General features: G+C 28.6%; 1 protein-coding gene across 1 annotated transcript in view; it reads left to right on the top strand.

The window, feature by feature from the left end:
- Positions 1–12,825: 12,825 nt before the first annotated feature.
- Positions 12,826–22,720, top strand: part of LOC126851976 (G-protein coupled receptor Mth2-like) — a 62,014-nt gene continuing 52,119 nt past the window's right edge. Inside the window, exon 1 of the mRNA XM_050596390.1 lies at positions 12,826–12,903. The gene's annotated coding sequence lies outside the window, so the exon portion shown is untranslated. The remainder of the gene's footprint in view (positions 12,904–22,720) is intronic.

The following is a 22,720-nucleotide window of genomic DNA, read 5'->3' on the forward strand; positions in this document are numbered from 1 at the left end:
TAACTAAAACTCGCGATGAACGAGAATCCACAGGAGTGTCAAAAAGTTGTTTATAGTATTTATTATTGAATGTAAAAAATGTTGAATTTGTTATATATGCAAGAGTACTTAAAATTTTAGAAATAGGGATTATGGTTAATTGATTAATTTTTAAACTGATTTTTTATTGATTGCCAAATCAAACCATTATCACATATGTTAATATTATATGTATATCTAATGGTATATATATATATATATATATATATATATATATATTAGTAAAAAATGATTTTATATCTAATAAATATTTTATATCTAATAAAAAATTTTATATCTAAATATTTTATATCTAATAAAAAATTAAAGCAAAATTTCACAAAGATAATTTTAAAGTGTTAATTTTTCTTTAATTAATTACTTTTCAATTAACATTTTAGCTTTAAATTATTATTTTACACTTACACATAAATATACATATATATTTTACAATATTAATTAACCATTAAGCTCACGAAAAATATAAGTTATTTTTCTTTTCTAGTTAGTATGAGGAATCTAAATATAATTAAAAATTATATTAATAATGTAATCAATTATCATGATGAAATTATTTAAATTATTAAGTTATAAATGTAGTAGAGGAAATGCAACATATTAATCATTATATAGTAAAACTACTAATTTTCTTTTAATCTTGTCAATTCTCCACATTTGAAATACAGTATTGTATTTTACAATTACTTTAATATCAAATAATGAAGAGAAACATGGCTTTGAATAAAAATCTTTGTGTGGAATATACTTAAATCCTATTAAAAATATTTCATTTTGATACAAAGCAAAATTTTGTATTTCAACGATAGTTGGATCATCCAATTCGACAAATCGATCAGCTACTTTTAAAATATTTAAGCAATAATTAATTGTTTTAAGCTTCTTGTACTGCGGAGAAGTGCAATTATTTATTAATGGACCATTAAAATGTTCCCGTAATAACGTTATGGAATTATTTGCAGATTGTATTGGTTGCAAAAAATTATTATCTTCGCTAACTCTATACACAACTTGTTGCAGTTACTGCGAATGCCTACGGATATACTTTTTTAATTTTTGTATATAATTTTCGAATGGAAAGGCGCTGAATTTTTCGAGTGAAATAAGCGCACACAACCACTTAAATGCGATAAAATATGTATATTGTGTGAAATAAAATCAGATCCATAAATTTTAATTGAGTTCTTAAGGGGATCCTTAAGGTCTGTTTTACCGATCAAAACGCGAATATTTAGTTAAAGTGCATAATCTTTTTGTTTATTATAAATATCGATAAATCCTTTTCCATAATTAAAATATATATAATAACGTAGTCGGGTAGATATGATTTCATAAAAAAAGTGAAAAAAATTACAAAATTACAGTTTAGTTATCGGCTTCTGCCGTCAACATTTATTTAATACAAAAAATTTGTAATCTGCACGTGCCTAATCAATAACAATCCGACTTGGCATTTCATCAAAGAGTATCAGTGAACTTAGAGAAATGAGTTTAGAAGCTTTGTAAAAAAGATAATGCAATCTAAAATTTTCGTGCATATGTGTGTGTGCGAGATCGAGGCTGAAGAGTAAAACAGAGCAGTAGATTAGTTGCGTGATGTCGCGATAGACAGAGCTGCAATCTTACATGACAAAGACAGATATATTCGTACTATCTTCGTCTCTTTCATGTGTGTAGAGCAAAATACATGTTGCAGAGTATGTATACACTAACATTACTGCAGTTTCTTTCTTTCTTTTTCAATCATACTCTGTCTCTTTCTAATCGCTCGCTCACTATGTACTACGTATCGTTTTATGCTTCTCGCATATTCACTTATACGTTCACTTACGCTTCTCTCTCTCTCTCTCTTTCTCTCTCTCTCTCTCTCTTCTTTTGTTCATTTATTATTCTTTCATTCCCATTATTATATTTTTATATTTGTTCAACATTTATTCTTCTATTTTATTATTTTTCTACACGTAAATAAATAAATAAATTTATGTATTTTTATTTTATACAACATAAATGAGATATACAATACAAGTTATTTTCTTTTTTTATTTTATTATAGTTAAGTTATAGTTATTTAGTTATTATTATAATTATTATTATAGTTATTATTATAGTTATAGTTATTATTATAGTTGTTATATATAGTTATTATAGTTTTTTATTTTATTATCAATTATTAGATGCACGAATCACAGGCGATCATATAAATCGTAAGTTATAAAGTAAAAGCTATTAAATTTTAGAAAATACTGCTAAAAAAATTGATAAAAATTTTTATTATTTAATATTTCCAGAATTATTCCTTTGCAAAATATATTAAAAATTATATGATTTATATCGTAAGTTAAATACAACAAATGTTTATACAAAAACACACACATGTATAATACTTTTATTTATACAAATATACAATGTTTCATTTATGCTCTATAAAATAAAGATGAATAAATTAATTTATTATTATGTAGGAAAACAAAAATACAAACAATAAAAATAAAACAAATAAAAGAATATAATAATGGCAATGAATACAAGAAAGAATAAGCAGAGAAAAAAAGAGAGAAAGAGAGAGAAAGAAAAAGAGAGAAAAAAAACAAAGAGAGAGACAGAGAGAAAGAGAGAGAGAGAGAGAGAGAGAGAGAGAGAAAGCAGTATGACTAACATATAAACAAATAATCGAAAAGTGATATATAATTTTGGTGACAATAGTATAAAATAAGGATAAGAATGTTAGGATGAAAATAAGGAATTAAGAAAAATTAAATATATAATTAAAATAGATATTTTAAAAAAAACTAATTTATTTCTATTTCATTATATGTGTGTGCATGTGCTTGAGCGTGTGCGTGCGTGTTTTTGCGCGTGTGTGTGTGTGTGTGTGTGTGTGTGTGTTTGCACGTGTGATAACTAAATATAAATATAAATATAAAATGTATGTATCCGGTTGTGTTAAAAAATTGTATGTATCCGGATGATGCGGACGGTAGATGGTCTCAAGCCAAATAATGATATTCGAGCCGATTTCAAGCACGTGCGCTGTTGCCACATGGTTAACAATATCGAGAAAGACAGAGAGAGAGAGAGAGAGAGAGAGAACAAGAAAGAAGCAAGCGAGATAACTAACATGAAACAGTTTCGGAGTCTCGTTCGCAAAGGTCGCTTTATCTATAATCTCTCGCGTTATATATCATTACTGTAAAATTTTTGTTTTTCGCACTTATTGATTCGAAAATAATCACAATGAATTAATGATATTTTACCGATTAAAATAATACTAAACACGATATAAGTCGCATAATTTTTAATCAATTATGTAAATAAAATTATAATTACAATTTTATTAAAAATAATCCGATTTATATCATATTTAGTGTCATTTTAATCGCCAAAATGTAATTAATCCATTACAATTATTTTCAGATATATAAAATGCAATATATAGAATTTTTATTTTCTAGTAAGGTGACTATATGGCAGGTGTATATGTCATATATACGTCAAAGATTACAGATAAAGGGCCTGGTGAGCGAGACTTCGGAACTCTTTAAATTTGTCAGCTCGCTTGCTCCTTCATTCTTTCTTGCTCTCTCTTTTGTCGACTTTTTAGCATCGGTATCTTTCCTTATCTACAAAATATAAATCTTTTATAGAATAAAACTTGCATTTTGCATTTTATCAGTACGAATATAAATATAATGGATTAATGAGATTCTTGTGATTAAAATGATGTCAAACATGACATAAATCTGATTATTTTTTATCAATTATGATTACTTATTTCATTAAAAATTATACGAGTTATATCGTATTTAGTATTATTTTTATCGCAAGAATGTCATTAATCCATTATATTTATATTCATATTGATAAAATGCAAGTTTAAGTTTTTTTTAATGTTTATATTTTGTAGATAAAAAAAGAACTCCGATGCCGCATCATCCGGATATGTACCCGCGCTAATATGCGCAGAGGTATTCTTTTGCAATTTTGTTTTCTTTAATATAAAATAATTGCTAAATTGATTTTATACATAAAAACATTATTTCTATTTTACGAAAAAATTATATAAAATTAACTATTTATATGTATATTAATATAGATTATTCTGTATAATTAATAATAATTGTATTATCTTTGTATATTAGACATTATATATTATATATAAGGTATCCCTCAAAATTTCGAAATTTAAATTTTGTAATGCAATAATTCTGGAATTATTAAATTATTAAATTATTAAATAATAAAAATTCTTTTCAATTTCTTTTAGCAGTATTTTCTTAAATGTAGTTTTTTACTTTACAACTTACAATTTTTATGATCGCCTGTGATTCGTGCCTCTAATAATTGATAACCGAGCATTTAAAGTTTCACTTACTCTACATACAATAATTAATTGATAAATTATCAAACTTTAATATCAATCTTGTTACTAATAAGCTATAAAAATAAAAATATATATATACTTTCATTTTTATATAAAGTTCCCAAGTTTTTATTATCAACTTGTTATTGTTTAATATCAACATGTAAAATATAAATATAATAATTAATTAATCAATTTAATATTGAATTGATCTTATAGTTATTATCTGATAATAAATACATATACGTATGTTTCCATCTTTGTATATAAATTCACAAATATATATATAAATACACACACGTTATCAGCATATTATAGGTAACAAAATAATTTTGGCATGTTGATATTAAAAAGTTGATAATAATAAGTTGGGAACTTTATATAAAAATAAAAGTATATATATATATATATATATATATATATATATATATATATATATATCATTTTTATATATATTTATATCTTATTAGTATTTTATTAGTAACAAGATTGATATTAAAGCTTCATAGTTTATCAATTAATTATCATATAGAATAAGTGAAACTTTAAATGCTCGATTATCAATTATTAGATGCATGAATCAAAGGCGATCATATAAATCGTAAGTTATAAAGTAAAAGCTATTAAATTTTAGAAAATACTGCTAAAAAATTGATAACAATTTTTATTATTATTTAATATTTCCAGAATTATTCCTTTGCAAAATTTGAATTTGGGAACACCTTGTATATAACATATGTGTAATATACAAAGATAATACAGTTATTATTAATTATACAGAATAATCTATAATATACATATAAATAATTAATTTTATATAATTTTTCGTAAAATAGAAATAATATTTTTGTTTTTATGAAATTAATTTAATAATATAAAATGTTTTTATATTATAAATGTTTCGGTCATAGAATATTAATTTATAAAGATAAACATTTATAAAGATTAGTTTTCATTTTCATCATTACGCGATATCTATAGCAATTAGTATGTAAGCATATATGTATCAGGCAGTAAGTCAGCTACGCACACACATACATGCGAACAGACGCACGCGATCGTATCAGTGCGTGGCAGGCTCAGTCTCAGTTTGTCGCGTGTCTTGTTCATACGCGTAATAAGAGATTATCGCGTATTATTATAGCACGTTATTACACGTTGAAATTTTTTTTGTGTACTATTTTTAATATATGATGTGCGGGAACGCAATGAGACGCAAATATAATGAGAAAAGCTTGCCTCTTTTATTATATTAGTATTTTAAAATACTAGTTACAGGTACAGTAGTTAATTAGCCAGAGGCGATCAATTCGTGAGCTGGTTGTTTTTTCATATCAAATGCGTTTTGCATGTACGCTTTGGTTAAAAAATAAATGCCAGAAGCGATCAATTCGTGTGCTGGTTGTTTTACACAAGATACGATTTGCATGTGTGTAAAATAAATGCCAGAGGCGATCAATTCGTGTGCTGGTTCTTTCACACAAGATACGATTTGCATGTGTGTAAAATAAATGCCAGAGGCGATCAATTCGTGAGCTGGTTGTTTTTTCATATCAAATGCGTTTTGCATGTGCGCTTTGGTTAAACAATAAATGCCAGAGACGATCAATTCGTGTGCTGGTTATTTCACACAAGATGCAATTTGCATGTGTGTAAAATATATGCCAGAGGCGATCAATTCGTGTGCTGGTTATTTCACACAAGATGCAATTTGCATGTGTGTAAAATAAATGCCAGAGGCGATCAATTCGTGTGCTGGTTATTTCACACAAGATGCAATTTGCATGTGTGTAAAATAAATGCCAGAGGCGATCAATTCGTGAGCTGGTTGTTTTTTCATATCAAATGCGTTTTGCATGTGCGCTTTGATTAAATAATAAATGCCAGAGGCGATCAATTCGTGTGCTGGTTATTTCACACAAGATGCAATTTGCATGTGTGTAAAATAAATGCCAGAGGCGATCAATTCGTGAGCTGGTTGTTTTTTCATATCAAATGCGTTTTGCATGTGCGCTTTGATTAAATAATAAATGCCAGAGGCGATCAATTCGTGTGCTGGTTATTTCACACAAGATGCAATTTGCATGTGTGTAAAATATATGCCAGAGGCGATCAATTCGTGAGCTGGTTGTTTTTTCATATCAAATGCGTTTTGCGTGTGCGCTTTGATTAAATAATAAATGCCAGAGGCGATCAATTCGTGTGCTGATTATTTCACACAAGATGCAATTTGCATGTGTGTAAAATATATGCCAGAGGCGATCAATTCGTGTGCTGGTTATTTCACACAAGATGCAATTTGCATGTGTGTAAAATATATGCCAGAGGCGATCAATTCGTGTGCTGATTATTTCACACAAGATGCAATTTGCATGTGTGTAAAATAAATGATAAAAACGATGATAAATATTTATTATCGTATTCATAAAGCTTATGATATGCAAAAAAATATTAAGAGAAAATCTCAATGCGAGGATTATCTTTATTGCAGAGACAAAAAGAATATATGGTTGTGTCTCACAAGAATAGGCGATGGATGGGCCTACTCTTTATTTACAATATTCAAAATATTCGATTATTCAATATTCAAAATATTGTAAATTCATTATTTTATCGCGATTGAGATAAATATATAATGTATTGTAAATGTTTGCAAATTTATACTACAAATACATAAACATTTACATATATATATATCAATTCTATATATATATATATATTTTATACATATATAAAATATTATATATACGTGTATAATATATTATATATATGTATACATAAACGTGTATATATAAAAATGTGGTCACAAATGTCCAAATGGTATTTCTCTTAAAAAATATATAGAAGAGTACACGTTATTATGTAAGCAATATTCAAATTGTGTTCAATGCAATAAAGACACGCATATATATTTTAATATCACACGTTTAGATATGTTTGGATACATATGCGAGACGATAAATAAAGCAGTAAAAACATATTGTAATATTCTCATTTGAATATATGGAACACAATGCAAAAATTGCATCTTCTATTATGCATGTTTAAATTAATTGAATACTATCGATAATAGCGGAACTACAAATGCCGGTATTATCGGCAATTTTAGTTACGTTTAAATGAGGACGCTAACCCATCGGAGTTCGCCAGTCACTTAAGGATCCCCTTAATAAAGTATTTTATTAGGTCTTCGGCATATAAAATGTAATACTCAAATTTTCTGTAGTGATTACTTATCAATATTGAGCTGGCTAAACTTAGCGTAAGAAAATTATTATATTCTTTCAATGATATCACTTTCTTCAAAACTATTGGACCTGTATATAATAGAAAAAGTCTAAACTCGGTTGCCTTAAACCTTTTACATTCATTTATTGGCCAAGTTTTTCTTGCAAATTCGCAAGGAATATATTTTTTTAAGACCTGAAAATTATCGCTAATTTTATTAATACTCGAAGCACGTAATTTATGGGGAGGCTTGCCATATCCATCCATAACGCTTACCACATAACAATCTTTTTGTTGCACCTAATAGAAGATTATGCATATAATCTAAAGATACATTGTCAATCATTAAAATTGGGAATTTTAAGCCAAAGTGTTTCTCCTGTATGATGTTCGACTTGAAGAATATTTCTAAATAAATAATCTGATCTTTTTTATAATTTTCTGTTTCAACAAAACATTCTTAACCATATCCCTTTCCTGATCACACTTTGTACATGAAAAATAATCTGAATGACTTTTAATAGATGAGACTTAAAATATGAGATTTGGCGGGAGTATCACAAATTAACATTGAAATTTTGAATTTACATAAAACAGATTGTATCATCATTCCATTTGATAATTCTATACATTCTTCTACAAATGTTTTTAAAAATTTACTGACTTTAGGTTTTTCACTTCCATAATATAAAGCTATTATAAATATTTGATTTTTCAAATTTTTAATTGATTTAACTGCACCCAAAATTGGCCAAAAGGAACTTGATGTGCTTTTTGTCAAAGGCAGCCCATCAATATTAACTGCGAGGAAAAATTCTGTGTTTTGATCAACAATTATATTATGCTTTAAAATTAAAGAATTTAGTGACTTACGTATACCAAAATAATAAAATGAATTATTTAAAGAATTAGATTTGCGGGGTGTTTTCAAAATTGTACGTGGATTGGCTGGTAAGATATTAGTCAACGATGGTTCTTCACGTAGTATATCTAATAACTGTTTAAATGCAGAAAGATTCTCTAGGCTTTGCAAATAACGGAAATGAGATACTAGTGTCATTACGTTGCTGTAAATCGTTAAGAGATGAATAATTATTCTGTTCCAAATTATTGTCTTGATTATTTAATAAAATGTTATCGTTATTTGGAAAATGATTATTATCATTCTTATCAATAATAATTTCATTATCAACACTACTCTTATATATTTTTTTACAATTCTGATTATAATATTGATCTGAGATGATTTGCTAATTAATTTGGTTCACTAATCTTTGCTAATGACAGACTGAGTCTTTCATTAACTTTTCGACACAATTTTTGTGATGAATTTCGGTGACTTTTTTTATTTGGCATTTTGAATTATATTCAGAGAGACACAAAGTTCAAAATTAAGATGAAATATGAAATAAAAAGATTTATCGATCAAAATGTAATGAGGTTGAACATAGTATCCTAAAATATAAAACAATTCATGTTTATTTATAAAAACTTTATAGCTGAAACGAACAATATTAGAAGGGGAATTAAAATTTTTATGATAAATTATTTGAATACATCTGAATTTATATACAACTATTTACAAAATTAATCCGTTGAGCAAAGAATCAGAAAAGAAAAGCGGTCGTGTGATAAGAAAAAGTACAGAGAGAAAAGCGGTCATCGTAAGCGGTTTAACAAGATAGAAAGCGGTCGTATATTGCGGTGACTCAATTTGCGGTGTAACTATGCAGTGTACTGCACGAAAGTAGCGAGTGCGCCTGCTCTTCGAAAGCGGGCCCTTTTATAATCGATCTTTTCTCGCTCGCTGCCAATAATTTCAATTTGTTTAAATTCGGAAAAGGTGCCGAACTTTATTGGCTGCCACTCGAAGTGCTGGCGCGAGGTAAAAATTAGCGGTGGCCCTTACGTCATCGCATACGTCACGGCATCGTGGCGTTTGCCTTATCATGCGACTAACTGTCGAAGTTGTTTGCGCGGTTTGTTATTAAACTTGTTTGCGACATGGGCTTTGTTCGCGGCAGAAAAAGTTGAGATATAAAAATATTTATTAGGATTTGCCTATTTTTCGACTTTGAAGAAATAAATAACACGATATGTTAACCAAAATAAAATTATAATAAATCTTAGCCCATGTCGCAATTTCCCTTAAGAATTAAAATAAATCGTTCAATGCATATATTTTTAAGCGTGATCTCGAACAATATGTATCAATTATATCATTATAGTGTTAAGTGTACATCTCATAGAATTATGCATTTAAATTTACTAAATTGAAATTTAAGAAATAAAATAATTTAAAAATTCGACCTAAACAAGATTGAAAATAATATTATATTTGTATAAAAATTGAAAAGTTAATATAAGCATTATTCAAGCATTCAAGCATTATCCTTTTAAAAGCATTATTCAAGATTTGATATAATATAACATATGCTTTTAAGATTAAGTTTGACAACGCGATGAATCGTATATACTTGGCTGGAAATTGTTTTTAAACTTGCTTCTAATAATTTTTCTTTGTATTAATTAAATTAAATTAATTAATGGTATTAAATTATATTATTAAATTAAAAAATTAACATAAAGGAAAAGTATTATATTGTAACAATAAAACTTACCATACAAATGAAGCAGTAAATGAAATAATATTATAGGAGTACGGGACTTACCTTAATTTAAATAAACTATATTGCCTGCTGCTGTTCCACGAAATAGTTGCTTTCACACAATGTATAATTATATACTTTAGACAAATTAAAACGTCGCACAAGCCGTTTTGGACAGATTTTTCAAAGCGTGTTGGGTGAAAGATGTACGTAAGTTGAGACAAAGAACGAAGCCAAAGAGAGAAGTAAAAACAAGTGAAGACTGCTTCCCAGTGTCTCACAAGCACGCAGCGCAACCACCTCAATCATCACGGTTCGGAAACATCATATCCGTGTGCACACGAGTATCATTCTATCTTTGTAAATAACAAAGATAGAACGATGCTCGTGTGCATACTGTGATGTTTCCAAACACAGCCTTAGTAGAGATATGCATCATAATTGGTTTACGATTTTTATGATGCCAAAATTAAAAGAATAATCTTTACTAGTGTTAAAGCACATAACTCGCTGCAGTACTATTCAATGTATAATTACATTTTAATATTTACAAAAAGTGTATAATTATAATAGCTTTTGCTTATTGTCAATATATATATTTATATTGACACTTAAAATAACAAAATTTTATAACTAAACAAAACAAACTAATTAATTTAAAAAAGAATTTAAATTTAATCAAATCAATCAAAATAAATCAAATTCAATTCAATCTAAATAAAATAATATTTCATGCAAAAAAAATTTGGCGCTGCTACACCGAATAATACATTCGCGTAAACTTGGCGTTAGATACGATCGTATTTCTTGATTAATATAGTCATACAATTCACATGTATATCCGATTTTATATATTCTATGTATATACATTTCTGGAAATACTCTACATATCAAATGCATATGTACATTAGATGTAAAATAGATATTCAATATGCGTATATTTTTTGTATATTCTATGTATTTGGAGCTTCTACGTATATCCATTGCGCGTACAAGATATACTATAAATATTTAATATTCGTATATCCGTTCTCGTATATCCTATGTACAGGCGTTTTTGAATCTTCTACGTACATCCATATGTGTATGCACATAAGGCATATTACAGATGTCCATTATTTGTACATCCGATTTCGTATATTCTATGTATATATGTTTCTGAAAATACTGTACATATCAAATGCGTATGTATATTAGATGTACAGTGGATATTTAATGCGTATATCCGTTTTTTATACATCCTACGTATATACGTTTTAGGAGCTTCTACGTATATCCATTGCGCATGTACATAAGATGTACTATAGATATTTAATATTCGTATATGCATTTTTGTATATCCTATGTATATGCGTTTTTAGATCTTCTATATATTCATTTCCTATGTTCATAAGATATATTACGGACATCCAATATTTGTATATCCATATTTTTGCGTACATAAGATATACTATGGACATCTCATTTATGTATATACATTTCTAGATATCCTATGTATATACGTGAGATTTAATAAATGTACTTTAAATCTCACGGATGTCCTATGTACATTCATGGGACTCCTGTGCTGACTGAGCATGAACGATGTGAATGCCGCTTGAGGGACAAAACGCTTTGCATGTGTGCGAGCATACGTACATGAGTCTGATTATCCTGGAGAAAAATGAAAAATTGACAATTCTGATATACAATTCATCATTTCTCAGGATTGATGCATCAATTTTATTCAAACTGGTTGCAATCGAAAGCTTGATTAATATCAAGCTATAAAAGTGTCGTTAAATTTTTGATTATGGATTTATTTCTAAGGTATTTTAATTAAAAATTTATTAAAATGATTATCGACATAAAACTCCGCATAAGCTACTTGGTAGCACCGCGACACCAGTATATAAGCAAAAATGTGATAGACAAATTATGTGTGAAAGGTATAAGATAGACTGGTTTTTATATTAGGCAGGCAGTACCACAGCGATGCGGAATATAAGTTTTGACGATTAAACTCACTCTCTCTCTCTCTCTCTCTCTCTCTCTCTCTCTCTCTCTCTCTCTCTCTCTCTTCTCTCTGATATATTCAATGTAATTTTATTTTTTGAACTATTTTAATAATAATAAAATTAATAGTACAAATAAAATTTTCCTTAAGCATTTACACCATCGATTTATTATATTCCAAATTTTTAAATTAAACACATTTAAATAATTAAAATATATAATAATTAAAATAATTAAAATATGAGTTTGGAAAATAGTAAAGATAAAAAAATGTTATTATGTAAAATGTTATTATGTTAAATGTTATTAAATATGTTATTTGATGTTATCATATTATTGGCAGCATATTAATATATTTTTCATTTTAGATATCTATTTTGATATTTTTAAAAATATAACTGCTCTTTAAACATTAAATATCTAAAAAAGCAGAAATTTTCTTTATTTTGCTTGGTTAAGCCATCGTCTGTAGAAGTTTGCTAAAAAATTTTAACTTGTGTGCGTGTGTGTATGTGTATAATTATTATATGTGTATAGTTCTATAAGAAACTATTTCCTCAAAGCAATCGACAACTCGTTGTCCTCGGTAGTCATCATCTCTTCGTTTGTGCGAGCACATGTTATTGCGTGTTCTTCTCCTGTTCGTCTGGGAAAGAGAAGTCGAAACCGGATAAGGTATTAATTTTATTGAATCTAGTGAGATTAACTGAAAATCAATCATAGTTAATGATATAGTGCTAGAAAACCAGATCAATTTTACGAGATAAAATTTTGCCGGATAAAAGAAGAAAAAGAAAATTATTTTTTATTACATATTTGTATGATTATTATTTTTAATGCATATATTTCTTTTATGCAATTACTTTTATGTAATTACAAATACAAAAACAAAGATATGCATAAGATTAAACTAAAATTTTTTAATTGTTTAAAAAGATTCGGGATTTACGTGGTTTGAACTAATTTAAACTTGATTAGATTGTTTAGTTAATCATTCTATATTCTTAAATTCTCCCAGTTTTTAAATTATAAATTATCACAAAGATAAAAAAAACATGCCAAGTACATAAAAAATTCCTATGTATACAAAAAGTTTAAAATTTGTCCTTAAAAAATAATTTAAAAAAAATTTTTTTCTTGATAAATAATTCATACATAAATAATTAAAAATTAAAAAATAATTTTTCTCTAAAAAGATGACTCTAAAACGGTATGTCATATATATCTCTGACAGATAATTCTATTTTGACTGTCGCATTTTGATATAAGAAATTGTATAAAAATTCATTACATATCATATTTATATAAGGAAGAAAGCATTTGTTTTTATTATAAATTTACAAGTATTTTAATTATTAGCAACATTTGTTTGTTTATTTTTACGGCAATGATCGTTGCATGTTACAAAGAGAAATCCTCTTTTACAGAACAGAACTGAGAAAATAAAAAAATTTTTTAAACTGTTGATATTAAATCTTCAAGCTTCAAAATACTTTTTTTATCTGTCATGATTTTTTGTCAAGTATGGACATCATTTCTAAAAACTACAGATTTAGATTAAAAATTATGTGATTCGGACAAAAAAGATAGAAAAATTAGAAAAAGCGTTTTATAGGCAAGATAGCATTTATGGAATTTGATTTAAATTTTCCCAATAATTTTTTTATTGAGTTGTAGTCGGAAATACACTTAAAGGAATAAAACAACGTATGTTTCTTTTAAAACACAGAACAAAAGAAATAAAATGTTTTTAAAAATTACTGATAGCATGATAAAGTTAAAATTTCAAGCTTTAAAATACTTTTTTCATTTTTTACCTATCTGATTTCTCGCCGAGTTTCATTCGTTAAAAATAATTCAATTTTTAGCGTATAAAAGTTTTTTATTTCTTTTAGTAAGTGTATACATATGTACATGCATTATATTTTAATATAAATATTATCACATTTATTTTGATAACTAACATAAATATCATATAAATTATAAATATCATATAAATTAGTCACATGTACTTGCGATTTTTCTATATGTGTAATTATCTTATTTTTAACGATACTGCAAAAATCATATATTATTTTTTCTAATGTGATTTACTTAATTTTTAATATTAGTATACATTGCATTTCGAAAAATTTAATGCGATCTTGCGAAAAATGTTTTCTTCTCGTCGAAAATGAAAATAAATTGTATTAGCATTATTATATTTATTTTATCGCTATTGTTATTTTATATAATCAAATAAATAATTATGATATTTATTGTATAAGACAAAATCCTCTAGTTCAAACCGGTTTTTACATTAAGCAGGCAGTATCATACCTAGCGATGCGGAATACAAGTTATAACGATTAAACTCACTCACTCACTCACTCTCTCTCTCTCTCTCTCTCTCTCTCTCTCTCTCTCTCTCTCTCTCTCTTTCGTTGTCCTCATCAGGTAGTCATCATCATCTCGTTTGTGCGAGCACTTGTTATTGCTCGTTCTTCTCGTGTTCGTATGGGAAAGAGAAGTCGAAACAAGATACAGTATTAATTTTATTGAATCTAGTGAGATAACTAAAAAAATCAATTATAGTTAACGATAATATTGCTAGTACAAAACCTGATCAATTATAGGAGATTTTGCCAGAAAAAAAAAGAAAAAGAAAATTATTTTTTATTACATATTTGTATAATTGTTCTTACGCATATACTTCTTTTATATAATTACTTTTATGTAATTACAAATACAAAAATAAAGATATGCATTAGATTAATCTAAAATTTTTCAATTATTTAAAAAGATTCGGAATTTACATTGTATGAACAACTAATTTAAACTTGATTAGATTGTTTAGTTAATTATTCTATATTCTTAAATTCTCACAGTTTTTAAATTATAAATTATCACAAATGTTAAAAAAAAAACACGCCAAGTATATAAAAAATTCCCAACTTGTACGCAACAAAAAGTTTAATATTTATTTTTTTTAAATAATTTAAAAAAAATTTTTTTGATAAAGTTTTTTCATAAAAAGTAAAAAATTAAAAAATAATTTTTATCTTAGAAATAACTTAAAAAATAAAAAATAAAAACTAAATATGAAACCAATAGTTAACTAGCTAAGTACATAGAAACAGTTCAATTTGTAAGTATTTGTAATTTGAAATAGTAATTTGTCATAAAATCAATCTTGCATTTATAGAAATATTATAGATTTTTTTGGAAAAATCAAAATTAAAAGATTACACTATTATGCTCAAATAAATATTTTATATAATATATAAAATATCACTATTATATTGCGGATTTTACAAATAGTAAAATCATAAGTTTTACTAGATAGACACGGAACGAAATGGATTAGACTAAAGTGATATACAAATATTTGAAATATTTGTGCCCGGTTGCATTATAAATCATACATTTTAATTAATATATTGATAGTAATTTCTGATAACTTTTTGCAAATTTTTATTTTAGTTCGGTCACGCCAAGTATTTGTATATCATTTTAATCTTAATTCTTTTCGTTCGGTGCCTATCTAGTAAAGCTTACAATTTTACTATTTGTAAAATCCGTAATATAATAGTGGTATTTTATATATTATACAAAATATTTATTTGGGAGAAAGACATAATAGTGTAATCTTTAATTATGATTTTGTCAAAAAAATCTATAATATTTTTATAAAGGTAAGATTGATTTTATGACAAATACTATTTCAAATTACAAATCCTTACAGACTGAACTGTTTCTATGTACTTGGCTAGTTAACTATTGATTTCATATTTATAATTTATATTTATAATTTTTATATTTTATTTTTCAGAGATTTTAAAGAAAAATTATTTTTTAATTTTTTAAATTTTATGAAAATATTATTTATAAAAAAAAAAATTTTTTTTAAATTATTTTTTAAGGATAAATATTAATTCAAGAATATAAAAGAAATGGCACAAGTGCAGTACTAAATGTACAAGCTTATAAAAAAATTATAAGATGGTTAAAATAAATTTTTTAATATATTTATTTTAATTTTATATAGCGGACGTTTCGGCCCTTCTTTTATCAGATAAATATTAAACTTTTTGTTGCGTACAATTTGGGAATTTCTTATGTACTTGGCGTGTTTTTTTACCTTTTTAAGAGGATCCCTAAGCGACGGGCGTACTCCGACGGATTAGCGCCCTCATCTAAACGCCGACTACTAAATTGCCGATAATACCGGCATTTGTAGTTTCCTATTATCGACATTTACAGTGTTACATTAATTCAAACATGCATAATAGAAGACACAATTTTTCCATTGTGTTCCATATATTCAAATGAGAATATTACAATATATTTTTACTGCTTTATCGTCTGGCATATATATCCAAACATATCTAAGCGTATTATAGTAAAATATACATGTGTCTTTATTGCATTTGAACATAAATTGAATATTGCTTACATTATAACGTTTACTTTTCTATGTATTTTAAGAGAAATGCCATTTGGTCATTTGTGTCCATATTTCTATATATACCTATTTATGTATACATATATATGTAATATTTTATATATGTATAAAAAATATATATATATATATATATATATATATATATATATATTGCGACGACTTTTCCCTCCGCGAACCGCTGCGATCCGCCGTCGCGATCTCTCCGTTGCGCGGATGTTCGGTTGCGCCGACGAACGGGAATATGATTCGCCGGACGGGAATGCAGGAAAAGGATTGTGGACAAAAAAGAGAATATCGGGATATAATTACACCCCGGGAGGGAACGGAGTGAAAAGTGTTCGGCGCGTGCCGTGAAACCTTAAAACTCGCGAGAATTTTAATTGGGCGCCAGATACGGTCTTGAACGTATCAATTCGTTAAATACACGAGATAGGCACGAGAAAGATACGAAAGAAAGAAGTAAATTTCATCGCGGGCGGACTAGCTCACCTAACGGTAGAGGGGCAGGGCCCCTCTGTATGTTGAACAAATGCGATATAGAGGCAAGAGGCGACAAAGACAGAGCGACAAATACACGTAAAATGAGAGATAAACTCGTGAGGTAACAAGAAAATAACAAATTTGTTACTGTGAAAGAATCTTGTCCGGATGAATAAACCATAAAGGTAAGCGGTGAATTATTCGGCGTCGATAAATTCGCGGAAGACTGGATTTTAGAGACAACTCAGCGCCGCGGAAAATAAGACGCCGTTAAATCAAGGTCGGTCTGGCCTATGCCTTTTGCAACTATACCGGATCGATTATCGGACCCCTCGTGGATCGATAATATATTGCTCGCTATTTAAACATGCCGTACGTTCACTACATGTCTCCAGTGCACCCCTAAGCATGCACCGCGCGAATACTGCTCGCAACGCTCTGTACGATATTCCGTATCAACCGCGAAATCACTCTATCGCTCATCCATTTCACGCATATAATTCGACAAAATAATAAACAGAGATATATCCGCACGAAACACACTCACACTCGACGGCTAACAAAAGAAATACATAATCGCGAGACACACTCACACTCGGCGACAGACTACTCACGCATACCGGACTTAAACGCTAGACGGGAGAGAAATTTCGCGACTACTATATTACGTCGTATTTCCGATCCGCGATCTCCAAAGAGACTTACGTGGTATAAAACGCGCAATAATGATTGCATCAGCGAAACTAATACTTAAGACATTTCGGTGTTCGAATCGCTTGCCGACGTGGTCGTGTCACAGTCGTAATTACGCTAAGGACGACGCGAAACACTGAAATTCCGAGCGGAGCTCGAACGCGAAAATAACACAAAATTGCGGCCACGACGGCAGAACGAACGTGGCTATGATACAGGGATAATCTCACCGGCAACGATGCTCTCCTCCTGGGAGTCCGGGAGTCTGACGGCTTCTCCACGTCTGGCCTCGTTCTCGGGATCCGTCGGTATCCGGCCGCAAACTCGCTCTCCTCGCTTTCATCCGGGATCTCTCCACGCTCGCTCATGCTTGTCCAACACTCGAAAAACGTCCTCGCTAGCACACTTCTATCGCACGCTGCTATCCGCGCCAGTCTGACCCGGGATCGTCGCGATCTAGAATTGATAACGCCGGGCCAGCCGGGAATGCGCAATCGGGATGCGTGTTATCACGACCAATCGCGTGATAACGAGGGTGCAGCCTCCGGGCACGCTCATGATTGTACCAGGGGCGCGCACATCTCCGAGATAGCGATCAATAATTTTCATCGGGCTCAAGTCCCGCCTGGATCTCAGGATCGAGGAACGCACTGGTGACTCTCGACGACCTCTTTTCCTCCCGCCGCGCCTCGCGGCGGTGGAGCTCTTTCGGGGTCCTTCGGGGACACGTCTCTGCACGGTCCTGCGTCAAGGCGCAAGGATCCCCTTGTCCTTTTGCGCTCCTCACCATGCTTCAGAATTCTGTTGAGGCTGTTGAGGATTCCCTTCTATCTCATGTCCTCTCGAAGGTCGCCACTCGTCTTCCGAGCTGTCTTGATGGTCGTCTTCCCGGCCGCTCCTACGATAAAACTCCCATATCATATCGAAATAATAGAATAATAATTGAAATTAAAAATAACGAAATTTGACAAATAACGCCCCTCTGGAGATTTCGGTACGGCTTTCGCGATTTTCGACTGGAGCGGGCGCGCATTCCGCGCTCAGTGATCGGGGAGAGATCCGGTGGACGCGTGCGGAACGGCAACGTCACAATATATATATAATTGATATATATGTAAATGTTTATGTATTTGTAGTATAAATTTGCAAACATTTAAAATACATTATATATTTATTTCAATCGCGACAAAATAATGAATTTACAATATTTTGAATATTGAATTTTCGAATATCTTGAATATTATAAATAAAGAATAGGCCCCTCCATCACCTATTCTTGTGAGACACAACCATATATTCTTTTTGTCTCTTCAATAAAGATAATCTTCGCATTGAGATTTTTTTTCTTATTATTATTTTTTTGCATATCATGATAAGCTTTATGAATACGATAATAAATATTTACCATCGTTAGTATATCGATATAATCGATATGATCGAGAGCTCAGTATAAACTTTTTCACCACATAAATGTGAATGTTTATATATTAATAGTTTATACATAAGTACACATATTTTGAGATTTTTCCAAAATATTCTCTCCAGCCCACGAATTGATCGCCTCTGGCATTTATTTTTTAACCAAAGTGCATATGCAAAACGCATTTGATATGAAAAAACAACCAGCTCACGAATTGATGGCCTCTGACATTTATTTTATACACATGCAAATTACATCTTGTGTGAAATAACCAGTTCACGAATTGATCGCCTCTGGCATTTACTTTTTAATCAAAGCGCACATGCAAAATTTGTTACATTTGATGTAAAAAAAACAACCAGCTCACGAATCGCCTCTGACTAATTAAATACTGTACCAGTAACTAATAATATTTTAATAATATTTTAAAATACTAATATAATAAGAGAAGCAAGCTTTTCTCATTATATTTGCGTCTCATTGCGTCCTCACACCCATATATTAAAAATTGTACACAAAAAAGAATTTCAAATTTATACAAAGATAATACAATTATTATTAATTATACAGAATAATCCATATTAATATACATATAAATAGTTAATTTTATATAATTCTTTCGTAAAATAGAAATAATGTTTTTATCTATAAAATCAATTTAGCAATTATTTTATATTAAAGAAAAAAAAATTGCAAAAGAGTACTTCTGCGTATATTAGCGCAGGTACATATCCGGTGCGGACGATGCGAGCAGGCATCCGAATGATGCGGCATCGGAGATCTTTTTTTATCTACAAAATATAAACATTTTATAAAAAAAACTTAAACTTGCATTTTATTAATATGAATATAAATATAATAAATTAATGACATTCTTGCAATAAAAATGATATTCAATACGATATAAATCGTATAATTTTTAATGAAATATATATTATAAAGTAATCATAATTGATTAAAAATAATCCGATTTATGTCATGTTTGATATCATTTTAATCGCAAGACTCTCATTAATCCATTATATTTATATTCATACTGATAAAATGCAAAATGCAAGTTTTAGTTTTTATTCTATAAAAGATTTATATTTTGTAGATAAGGAAAGATGCCGATGCTGAAAAGTCGACAAAAGAGAGAGCAAGAAAGAATGAAGGAACAAGCGAGTTGACAAATTTAAAGAGTTCCGAAATCTCGCTCGTCAGACCCTTTATCTGTAATCTTTGACGTATATATGTCACCTTACTATAGAAAATAAAAATTGTATATTTTGCATTTTATATATCTGAAAATAATTGTAATGAATTAATTACATTTTTGCTATTAAAATGACACTAAATATGATATAAATCGGATTATTTTTAATAAAATTGTAATTATAATTTTATTTACATAATTAATTAAAAATTATGTGACTTATATCGTGTTTAGCATTATTTTAATCGGTAAAATATCATTAATTCATTGTAATTATTTTCGAATCAATAAGTGAGAAAAACAAAAATTTTACAGTAACGATATATAACGCGAGAGATTATAGATAAAGCGAGCCTTGGAAGTGAGACTGCGAAACTCTTTAATGTTAGTTATCTTGCTTGCTCCTTACTTGTTCTCGCTCTCTCACTCTCTCTCTCTCTCTCTCTCTCTCTCTCTCTCTTTCTCTCTCTCTTTCTCGATACTGCTAACCATGTGGCAACAACGCACATGCTCGAATATCATTATTTGGCTTGAGACCATCTACCATCCGCACGAACCGGACATACAATTTTATAACACACAATACATACAATTTTTTTAACACACAACCGGATATGTACATTTTATATTTATATTTATATTTAGTTATCACACAGACACACACACACACACACACACACACACACACACACACACACACACGCACACGCACGCGCGCCGCACGCACGCGCGCACGCATGCACCTATAATGAAATAGAAATAAAATAAAAGTTTTTTTTAAATATCTATTTTAATTATATATTTAATTTTTCTTAATTCCTTATTTTGATCCTAACATTCTTATCCTTATTTTATAATATTGTCACCAAAATTATATATCACTTATTTGTTTATACGTTAATCATGCTTTCTCTCTCTCTCTCTCTCTCTCTCTCTCTCTCTTTCTCTTTTTTTTCTCTGCTTATTCTTTATTGTATTCATTGCCATTATTATATTCTTTTACTTGTTTTATTTTTATTGTTTGTATTTTTGTTTTCCTACATGATAATAAATTAATTTATCCATCTTTATTTTATAGAGCATAAATGAAACATTGTGTATTTGTAAAACTAAAAGTATTATACATGTGTGTGTGGTTTTGTATATACATTTGTTGTATTTAACTATAATAAAGTAAAAAAAGAAAATAACTTGTATTGTATATCTCATTTATGTTGCATAAAATAAAAATACATAAATTTATTTATTTATTTATTTACGTGTAGAAAGATAAGAATAAAATAGAAGAATAAATGTTGAACAAATATAAAAATATAATGGGAATGAAAGAATAATAAATGAACAAAAGAAGAGAAAGAGAGAGAGAGAGAGAGAGAGAGAGAGAGAGAGAATGTGTACATGTATACCCCACTACGCCGCATTGACATACTGCAAAATATATAAACAAAGTCATACGTCACTATGCAGCGTATACAGCGCTATTGTTTTGTGTTTAGAATTTCTCTAATTTGCAAAGTATGTCTTACAAAATGTATAATTTGAAAGACAATTTTTCGTAAACTCTAAGCCGCATAAAACACTTATACTGAAGCAAAGTATAAAAATTGACGTGCCCAGATTGCAATAAAATAAACTACTAAAAAAATAAGGAACACTTTTTATACCCTAAAAATTGAGCTATTTTCAAATCGTTGAAACTCGACGAAAAATCATCGTACATAAAATTAAAAAAGCATTTTAAAGCTTGTAGTTTCAACTTTAATGCGCTATCGATGGTTTTAAAAAATTTTTTTATCTTCCTTGTTCTGTACTTTAAAAAAGAATACATTGTTTTGTTTCTTAAAATTACATATTTTTGATACTTTGCATCTCGATAAAAAAGTTTCTTTTAAAAAAATTATCTCATGTTCCATAAACTACAACATTTCTATTTTGCCTACAAAATGCTTTTTTAAAACTTTTTCTTTTTTTTTTTTACTAAGTTACACAATTTTGAAACTAAACAATATTTGTTAAAAATAATGTCGATACTCCGCCAAAAATCATCGCAGACAAAAAACTAAGAAAGCATTTTATAAAGCTTGAAATTTTAACTTTAGCGCTATTGGTAATTTTAAAAAAATTTTTATCATTTTTTCATTTTCAAAAAATACACATTTCAAACTCGTTTAACTTGGTCGAAAAAAAACGTAGAAAAATTTAAAAAAAGCATTTTGTAGGCAAAATATTGTAGTTTACGGAACTTAAATTGAATTTTTCG

Source organism: Cataglyphis hispanica, chromosome 9 (assembly GCF_021464435.1).
Source record: "Cataglyphis hispanica isolate Lineage 1 chromosome 9, ULB_Chis1_1.0, whole genome shotgun sequence".
Taxonomy (NCBI): Eukaryota; Metazoa; Arthropoda; class Insecta; order Hymenoptera; family Formicidae; genus Cataglyphis; species Cataglyphis hispanica.